Source organism: Bos indicus, chromosome 23 (genome assembly GCF_029378745.1).
Source record: "Bos indicus isolate NIAB-ARS_2022 breed Sahiwal x Tharparkar chromosome 23, NIAB-ARS_B.indTharparkar_mat_pri_1.0, whole genome shotgun sequence".
NCBI lineage: Eukaryota > Metazoa > Chordata > Mammalia > Artiodactyla > Bovidae > Bos > Bos indicus.
The window spans coordinates 592,057-601,433 of record NC_091782.1 but is presented as its reverse complement, the minus strand read 5'-3'; the positions used below and the strand labels follow the sequence as shown (position 1 = coordinate 601,433).

General features: G+C 40.1%; 1 pseudogene; it reads left to right on the top strand.

The window, feature by feature from the left end:
* Positions 1-2,758: 2,758 nt before the first annotated feature.
* On the top strand, positions 2,759-3,684 carry LOC139178796 (olfactory receptor 4P4-like; annotated as a pseudogene).
* The last annotated feature ends 5,693 nt before the right edge of the window (positions 3,685-9,377 follow it).

The following is a 9,377-nucleotide window of genomic DNA, read 5'->3' as shown; positions in this document are numbered from 1 at the left end:
ACCTATATATAGAAAACTATAAAATACTGGTGAAAGAAATCAAAGAGGACACTAACAGATGGAGAAATATACCATGTTCATGGATTGTAAGAATCAATATAGTGAAAATGAATATACTACCCAAAGCAATTTATAGATTCAATGCAATCCCTATCAAGCTACCAACGGTATTCTTCACAGGGCTAGAGCAAATAATTTCACAATTTGTATGGAAATACAAAAAACCTCGAATAGCCAAAGCTATCTTGAGAAAGAAGAAAGGAACTGGAGGAATCAACCTACCTGACTTCAGGCTCTATTACAAAGCCACAGTTATCAAGACAGTATGTTACTGGCACAAAGATAGAAATATTGATCAATGGAACAAAATAGAAAGCCCAGAGATAAATCCACGCACATATGGACACCTTATTTTTGACAAAGGAGGCAAGAATATACAATGGATTAAAGACAATCTCTTTAACAGGTGGTGCTGGGAAAACTGGTCAACCACTTGTAAAAGAATGAAACTAGAACACTTTCTAACACCATACACAAAAATAAACTCAAATTGGATTAAAGATCTTAATGTAAGACCAGAAACTATAAAACTCCTAGAGGAGAACATAGGCAAAACACTCTCTGACATACATCACAGCAGGATCCTCTATGACCCACGCCCCAGAATATTGCCACTTTTCTATATAGAAACAGTTTCTATATAGAAACAGTTTCTATATAGAAACCACCACTGCCAGCTAGGTTTCCTAAGGTGGGGAGATGCAGACTCTGCATTGTCCTTGGCTCTACATCAATAAGTTAATTATTTTTTGCTATTATTGTCACTGTATGTCTTATCTAATAAACTTTATGTGTGGATGAGGTGTGTATTTTGTATATTGCTGTACCCATCAGTTCAGTTCAGTTTAGTCACTCAGTCGTGTCCGACTCCTTGCCACCACATGAATCACAGCATTCTAGGCCTCCCTGTCCATCACCAACTCCCAGAGTTCACTCAAACTCATGTCCTTCAAGATGGTGATGCCATCCAGCCATCTCATCCTCTGTCATTCCCTTCTCCTCCTGTCCCCAATCCCTCCTAGCATCAGAGTCTTTTCCAATGAGTCAACTCTTCGCATGAGATGCCCAAAGAATTGGAGTTTCAGCTTCAGCATCAGTCCTTCAAAAGAAAACCCAGGACTGATCTCCTTTAGAATGCACTGGTTGGATCTCCTTGCATTCCAAAGGACTCTCAAGAGTCTTCCCCAACACTACAGTTCAAAAGCATCAATTCTTTGGTGCTCAGCTTTCTTCACAGTCCAACTCTCACATCCATACATGACCACTGGCAAAATCATAGCCTTGACTAGATGGACCTTTGTTGGCAAAGTAATGTCCCTGTTTTTGATTATGCTATCCAGGTTGGTCATAACTTTCCTTCCATGGATGGAATCACCATCTGCAGTGATTTTGGACCCCAAGAAAATAAAGTCTGACACTGTTTCTACTGTTTCCCCATCTATTTCCCATGAAGTGATGGGAACAGATGCCATGATCTTGGTTTTCTGAATGTTGAGCTTTAAGCCAACTTTTTCACTCTCCTCTTTCACTTGCATCAAGAGGCTTTTTAGTTCCTCTTCACTTTCTGCCATAAGGGTGATGTTATCTGCATATCTGAGAATATTGATATTTCTTCCAGCAATCTTGATTCCAGCTTGTGCTTCTTCCAGCCCAGCGTTTCTCATGATGTACTCTGCATATAAGTTAAATAAGCAGTGACAATGTACAGCCTTGACGTACTCCTTTTCCTATTTGTCACCAGTCTGTTGTTCCATGTCCCGTTCTAACTGTTGCTTCCTGACCTGCATATAGGTTTCTCAAGAGGCAGGTCAGGTGGTCAAATTTGGCCTTGGAATATGGAATGAGGCAGGGCAAAGGCTAATAGAGTTTTGCCAAGAGAATGCACTGGTCATAGCAAACACCCTCTTCCAACAACACAAGAGAAGACTCTACACATGGACGTCACCAGATGGTCAACACCGAAATCAGACTGATTGTATTCTTTGCAGCCAAAGATGGAGAAGCTCTATACAGTCAGCAAAAAACAAGACAGGGAACTGACTGTGGCTCAGATCATGAACTCCTTATTTCCAAATTCAGACTTAAATTGAAGAAAATAGGGAAAACCACTAGACCATTCAGGTATGACTTAAATCAAGTCCCTTATGATTATACAGTGGAAGTGAGAAATAGATTTAAGAGACTAGATCTGATAGATAGAGTGCCTGATAAACTATGGATGGAGGTTTGTGACAATGTACAGCAGACAGGGATCAAGACCATCCCTGTGGAAAAGAAATGCAAAAAAGCAAAATAGCTATTTATGGAGGCCTTACAAATAGCTGTGAAAAGAAGAGAAGTGAAAAGCAAAGGAAAACAGGAAAGATATAAGCATCTGAATGCAGAGTTCCAAAGAATAGCAGGGAGAGATAAGAAAGCCTTCCTCAGAGATCAATGCAAAGAAATAGAGGAAAACAACAGAATGGGAAAGATTAGAGATGACTTCAAGAAAATTAGAGATACTAAGGGAACATTTCATGCAAAGATGGGCTCGATAAAACTGTACCCTTAGCAGCAGTTATAATGTTTGTATCATTTGAAAACATCACTATATATTTATTGACTAGATGAATGACTTTTGAAATACATAAATAATTTGAAATTTGCGTGTTTCAGGTATACTAACTTGCCCCTCTAAACGATCAAACCCACAGAAGCAATGGGACATGAAAATGTCACAGAATTTATCCTCCTGGGGCTTTTTATCGATGAGAATGGGGAACTTGCCTGCTTCATGCTGTTTTTACTTTGCTATATTGTGATTCTCTCAGGGAATCTGCTCATTCTTCTCACCATCAGGGGCAGCCACCTCAGTGAACAGCCCATGCACTTTTTCCTCAGCTATTCAACCTTGATGGGTGCCTGCTTCACCTCCACTGTGGCACCTACATTGATAACTGACTTGCTGGTCCAGCAGAAGACCATTTCCTACAACAGCTGCGCTGCCCAGATGTTTTATGCCCACTTCTTTGGAGCCACTGAGATCTTCATCTTGGTGGCCATGGCCTATGACTGTTATGTCGCTATCTGCAGACCTCTTCACTACATGGTCATCATGAACAGACATGTGTACTATGTCCTTGTAATGGCTTCTGCTATGGGAGCCTTTAGCCATTCAATCATGAAAGTATTAATTATTACTGGGCTTCCTTTCTGTGTTCCCAATCAAATAGACCACTATTTCTGTGATGTATTCCCTTTGCTGAATCTTGCCTGCACGGACACTAGACTGTTGGTGATTGCAATCATTACCACCACAGGGGTGTTTTCCATTTTGACCTTTGTTGCCTTGGTGATTTCTTACATCATTATCCTGTCCACCCTGAGGACTCGCTCATCAAGGGCCACTGCAAAGCCCTCTCCACCTGTGGTTCACACATCACTATGGTCTTCATGTTCTTCTTGTCCCTCATTTTCACCTATGCCCCCACAGCTGATTATGTCAGGAACCACAAGGTCTTTGCTCTGTTTTACACCATTATTGCCCCCATGTTCAACCCTTTCATCTACACCCTCAGAAACACAGACATGAAGAATGCCATGAGGAAAGTGTGAGGCCAAGATAAACTCTATACAGGAAAATGAGCATCTGGCTGTCCTGCCCTTTGTCAGATCCAGTTTTATCCACACAATCGTTAATACAGAAGTATCGTGTCCTGTCATTCAAAGCTGCAACCCTGAAGAGTGAAGCCCCCCTCAGCCACTCTCCCTCTGTCACCTGACAGAGACTGCCTACAAGGGGAGTGGATCAGATGCCCTTCAGGTCCTTTCAAGCTCTGACATTCTGGAACATTCTGTCCTTTGTATTCCCTGACATGAGGACTGCATTTCAGCACTTTTTTTCAGGGAAAGTTGTGAAGACTGCATGGTTGGCTTTTCTGACCTCTTTCAGGAAATAGATAATCTTGAGTGAAATAGATAATCTCTCACAGAGCTTTCTTAAAACACTTCCTTTTCCTTTTTAATTTTTTTTTTTAAGTTTCCACTGCAATAATTTCAAAAAAGCAATGCCAAAAGTTTTACAAGTGTTATATACTTTAATTTTTTAAACATTAACAAATCTTGCATCTAAAACAATATATTGGATATAATTATTCTACTTACACTACACTTGCAGAAATTGTAATTAAAACTTAGTACCTTATTGTAGGTAATTAAAAGTCTTGAAAAATGAGCAATTCTTTTCGTTTTTATAAATGCAATTCTGTGACCATATTTATCACTTTATTTAAACAATCATGAGTATATAAAATTGATGTTCTTTGTAAATGTGCAACATGGAATATTTCCCATTCTGTGAAATGTCATGAGCTTAAGAAGGCATATAGCTGAAGAAATGGATGCTCCTGGGATGAATTTTGTTAATCCTCACTCTCATCATGTTAATAGTGGATTTTGATGGTGTCTTCCATTAGTCAAACTAGGTAAATCTGTCTCATTTTTCTCTCAGACAGGTTTTCATTCTACAGAGAAATAAAGGTGATTGGACTAAGAAATAGGCATAGCCAGTTGACAACTGGGGCATAAACTAAAATCTCTTTTGGCACATTCAGGTGTTTCCTTAATTTAGATATTTAAGATTTGAACCTGAGGAGCCTGTCTGGGGTGGATCAGATGGTAAAGAATCTGCTTGCAATGCAGGATACCAGTGTTTGATCCCTGAGTTGGGAAGATCCCCTGGAGAAGGGCATGTAAATCCACTACAGTATTCTTGCATGCAGAATTCCATGGACAGAGGAGCCAGGTGGGCTACAGTCCATGGGGTCGCCAAGAGTTGGACACAACTAAGTGACTAAGACACACACATACAGTCTGACAGTAAACCAGGAATCTTTGCCATCAAACCAGCTAGGGCTAGAGGCTAAAAGATGTTTTTCCCTGTATCTCTGTCCCCAGTGAAAAATTCCTTTATCATGGAGACAGAAACTGTAAATGAAGATACAAAGTTTATTATTAGAGATGTAGCACAGCAAGAAGTGGGAGAGTACATAGAGAAACTGCTTGCTAAGACAGAAACAAGGCCGAGACACACTCAGAGAGAAAGAGTGAGGGCGTCCCTCTGAGTGAGGGGGGTCCCTCTGAGTGAGGGGGAGTGTGGTAAGGAGGCGTTTAAGTCCTTTATATAGGTCAGTTCTTTCAGTTTTATCTACATTTAGCCAATTATCTGATTTCTTTTTCCACACTTGACCTATCCTGGGGCCTTCCCTGGATGAGCAAACACCCCCTCCCCCCTGTCAAGAAGGATCTCGGAGTGAAGGCTTCTGGGAAGGATAAGACTCATTATAGCCTGCTATTACCACTTGGCTTTTGACACAGATGAAGCCTTCCTGCACATGTGTAATGTCTCCTTTTTCTCAAGAAGAAGAGGAGGGAAGTCCCTTAATCCTTTACTCAACAATGTTTTGCCCCTCTTTGTCCTTGCCTTGACTATTTATTTGACTTTTGTCATGACTATTATCTTAAGATGCTTACAAGAGACAAACATTGGCTATTTACCCTGTTTATGTTGTTACTTTCATTTGCCAGGGCAAACAGGAAGCTGTAAATGCCTTAACTGGAGCCCACCTATCCACTGTCTCAGAAAATGCCAAAAGATTTATATATTCAGCCTGAAGCCCACTTTGCACCCCATGAAATGTAAACAGGAGACCAGCTGTAAACATCTAAATTGGAGCCCGTCTGTCTCCTACATCAATATGTTTTGTTTCTAGGTCTTTGAGAGTATTGAATCTGTCAGTTTGTACCTTCTTCAGTACTTCAGATCTTCAATATAAATAACTCTCAATAGTCAAGTCTTTGATGCAGAAACATAAAGGAAAGAATATCGTGGAGAAATTTATACATGAACTGCTGCTGCTGCTGCTAAGTCGCTTCAGTCGTGTCCGACTCTGTGTGACCCCAGAGATGGCAGCCCACCAGGCTTCTCTGTCCCTGGGATTCTCCAGGCAAGAACACTGGAGCGGGCTGCCATTTCCTTCTCCAAAGCATGAGAGTGAAAAGTGAAAGTGAAGTCACCCAGTCGTGTCCGACTCTTAGCGACCCCATGGGCTGCAGCCCACCAGGCTCCTCCGTCCATGGGATTTTCCAAGCAAGAGTACTGGAGTGGGGTGCCACTACCCTCTCCATACATGAACCACATTAATTGCCAGGGACCAGCCCCGGCTGATCCAGGGTATTCGAAGGAGAGACGGCGTAGGCGAAGATCAGGAAACAATTGCTTAATTAAACGTTAATTAAGGATATAAAGAGTAATAGAATGAGGATAGCTCAGTGAGGAAATTCAGTGGAGAAAAGAGGCTGAATAATTCAGCCAGAAGGTAAAAGAAAGAACGACATGGTGAGACCAAGTTTCAGTGAACAAGGCCCGCACTTTATTTTTCAAAGCAGTTTTTATACCTTAAGTTATGCATAGAGGATAATGGGGGAAGGGGTAGAGTCTTGCAGCAAGCCAGGCTTTCTTCCTGCAAACTTATCATATGCAAAAGCTTAGGTGATTTGCATCATCTTCTGGCCCGGAGGCCTGTTAACATTTTAAGACCTTTTCTTCAGAAAACTTATTTTTCTCTAAAGGTGATTGCTCAGGAGCCACCCTCCAAAAGCATTAGATTAAGTTGCATTCCTACAGAGCAAAGGTGTGGTGGGCTATAACAAGAAAAAGAATTAACTCAAGGGTCCCAGGTTACAAACATTAAAGCTACTACTTACACCAATTATATTAATCAATACACTGCCAGGGACACAGCAGGTAAGGGATATGGAGACTTAGCAGCAAACATTGGCCCAACAAGTGAAAATCCCTTCACCAATACAATTTCTAATCAATCTTTTAACTACTCAAAAGAATCTGTGTTTAGACAGTTTAGAACATCTCCTGCCTGTCACAGTTGGGAGGCTCTGAACAATCACATGTGGCCGGAAAAACCTATTCAGGCAGGCTAGAGGATTTCCAAAGGAGTTTGTAGGTTAAACACTGTCACACCCAGGAATTATTAACTGGAGCTGTAAGCTAACTTTTTTCAGAGAGGTAGTGGGGGACAGCCCCCCGTAAAGTCAGAGGTGTAGGTGAAAGCACAAAGCAGAAAGTAGGCAGACTCTGGTTTGGGGGCTAGATGCTCGAGAATTTCCAGGGGGACTCCTGAAGCTCGATCCCGCCTTTGCGTGTGCCGAGCCTCCTTCCTCATGACCTTTGTCATGGGCGAAGTTCCTCACTGGCTCCCGGCAGTGATAGAATTCCAGTTGAGCTATTCCATATCCTGAAAGATGATGCTGTGGAAAGTGCTGCACTCAATATGCAATATGCACTATGCACTCAATATGCAATATGCCGGCTCCCGGCAATTAATTTATTCCACAATTTTCTAAATTCAGTTCAAGTTTAGTTTCCTTTTAAATAGTAGAACAGATAGGAATATATACCCAATGTATATACCCAATATATACCCTTTGAAATTGATTGATTCAAAGACGCTTTTGTGCTTTAAGATCAAGTATCATCTAGTCCCAGTGTTTCCAAAGTTTTGATGTGCCACTACCTGTATAAAAACTACCAGAATGGCTTGCTGAAAATACAGATTTTTTTTATATACCCTCTAACATTGGTGGAGATGGTTGGCTGGCATCACCAACTTGATGGACATAAGTTTGAGCAAGATCTGGAAGTTGGTGATGGGCAGGGACTCCTAGCGTGTGGCAGTCTTTGGGGTCGCAAACAGACTGAGTGACTGAACTGAACTGAACTGAACACTGGTCTACTGAATCACAAATTATTAGAATAGATATTGTCATCTTTTCAAAAACATCTCAAGAGGATTAAAATGATCAGACAAGTTTAGAGAGCACTGACCTAGTTACGATCTTAAAACTGAGCAAACACTCAGGTTCATAGAGGTCCAGTGAGTCTATGTCCAAACTGGGGCAATAACATGGATTCATGTAGTCAGAGGCAAGGGGTCTTATAACTTTTAACAATTATAACTTTGAATGTATTGCTGCCTTTTGATATTTATTGTCTTTAATTTTATGAGGGCTCCAATAGCTGATATCATTGTGTAAGGCACTGACAGTGTACAGTGCTTAATGTATCAATAATATGTGTGCCACACACACACATACACTCCAAAATCACAATCTCATGCCTACATATTGACAGTAATTTAAATAATTAGAATTGTGAAAAATGAAAATAAATGGTAGAGAGATAATCAGTGATGGGTTTATTGCTGTGGAAAAATAAAACTTAGGTAGGGTAAAGAGAAGAGGAATGCATTACTAGGGCAAGTATCAGTTTACCTAAGAAAGGTACGTTCATTTGTCCAGAATGACTTTCTCTAGAATCCACAGCTAGAAATCAGATTGTGCCAGTCAAGGAAGCAGTGATAAATGACTCACTGTTTTCAGTAAAGCTGCTTGGTTCAAACATTGGAGGAAATATGGTTTCCCACCATGCATTTCAGTAAATTACATTTACCCTCTTGATTAACACACAATCTTGTATTCATCACAGATGTCTTTGGTACTGTTCAGTTTCTTTAAGTGTTTCCTGTTAATCACTTTACGTTAATAGTGATAGCTGACTACAGACTACAAGAGTCAGTTATCAGAAGCATATAAATGGGATGCTATAGTTAAAATAGGGTTATTAGGGGTAATATGTTTTTCCCAATGGACTTATTGTTTGAGTAAGGAAAATGAGTCCTAGAAAAAGAAAGCTTTTTCCCCAAACCAGAGGATAACAGGTCTTTTGCTTTCTAAGCCTATGTTTTATCTCTTTGACATTCTACCCACAACCCCTGCCATCCAAACTTTACAAGGTTTAGTTTTGCTGTTTTGAAGGATTTGTACCAGAATTCCTTAGCTCAGATTTTGGTCATTTTTCCTGAATGCTTTCATTCAAACAACATACACATATCAAATGTTCATTATGTAAGAACCATACATCTAAACAATAGAAAATAGCCTTAAGTATTAATACAATCACAGTGAACTCTCATTCTTTAAAGAAAATTGAAAAAAGAAAAAAAAAAAAAATGAAGAGGGGAAAGTCTGACCATGCTGAATTTCTGAGTTTGATAGGATTTCTTTGTTCTAGATATTTCAGAAAATTATGATTATGAAATACTAGAACAGATATAATCATAATGATAAATAATAACTGGCTTCTGTAGAATGTGTTATTCTCTCATTTGTTCCCATCAAGACACCCTGTGAGATCATTATTATTGTCTTCACTGTGCAGATGAGAAACTCTGAGATCATCCACCTTGGATTGTCACTTTTTA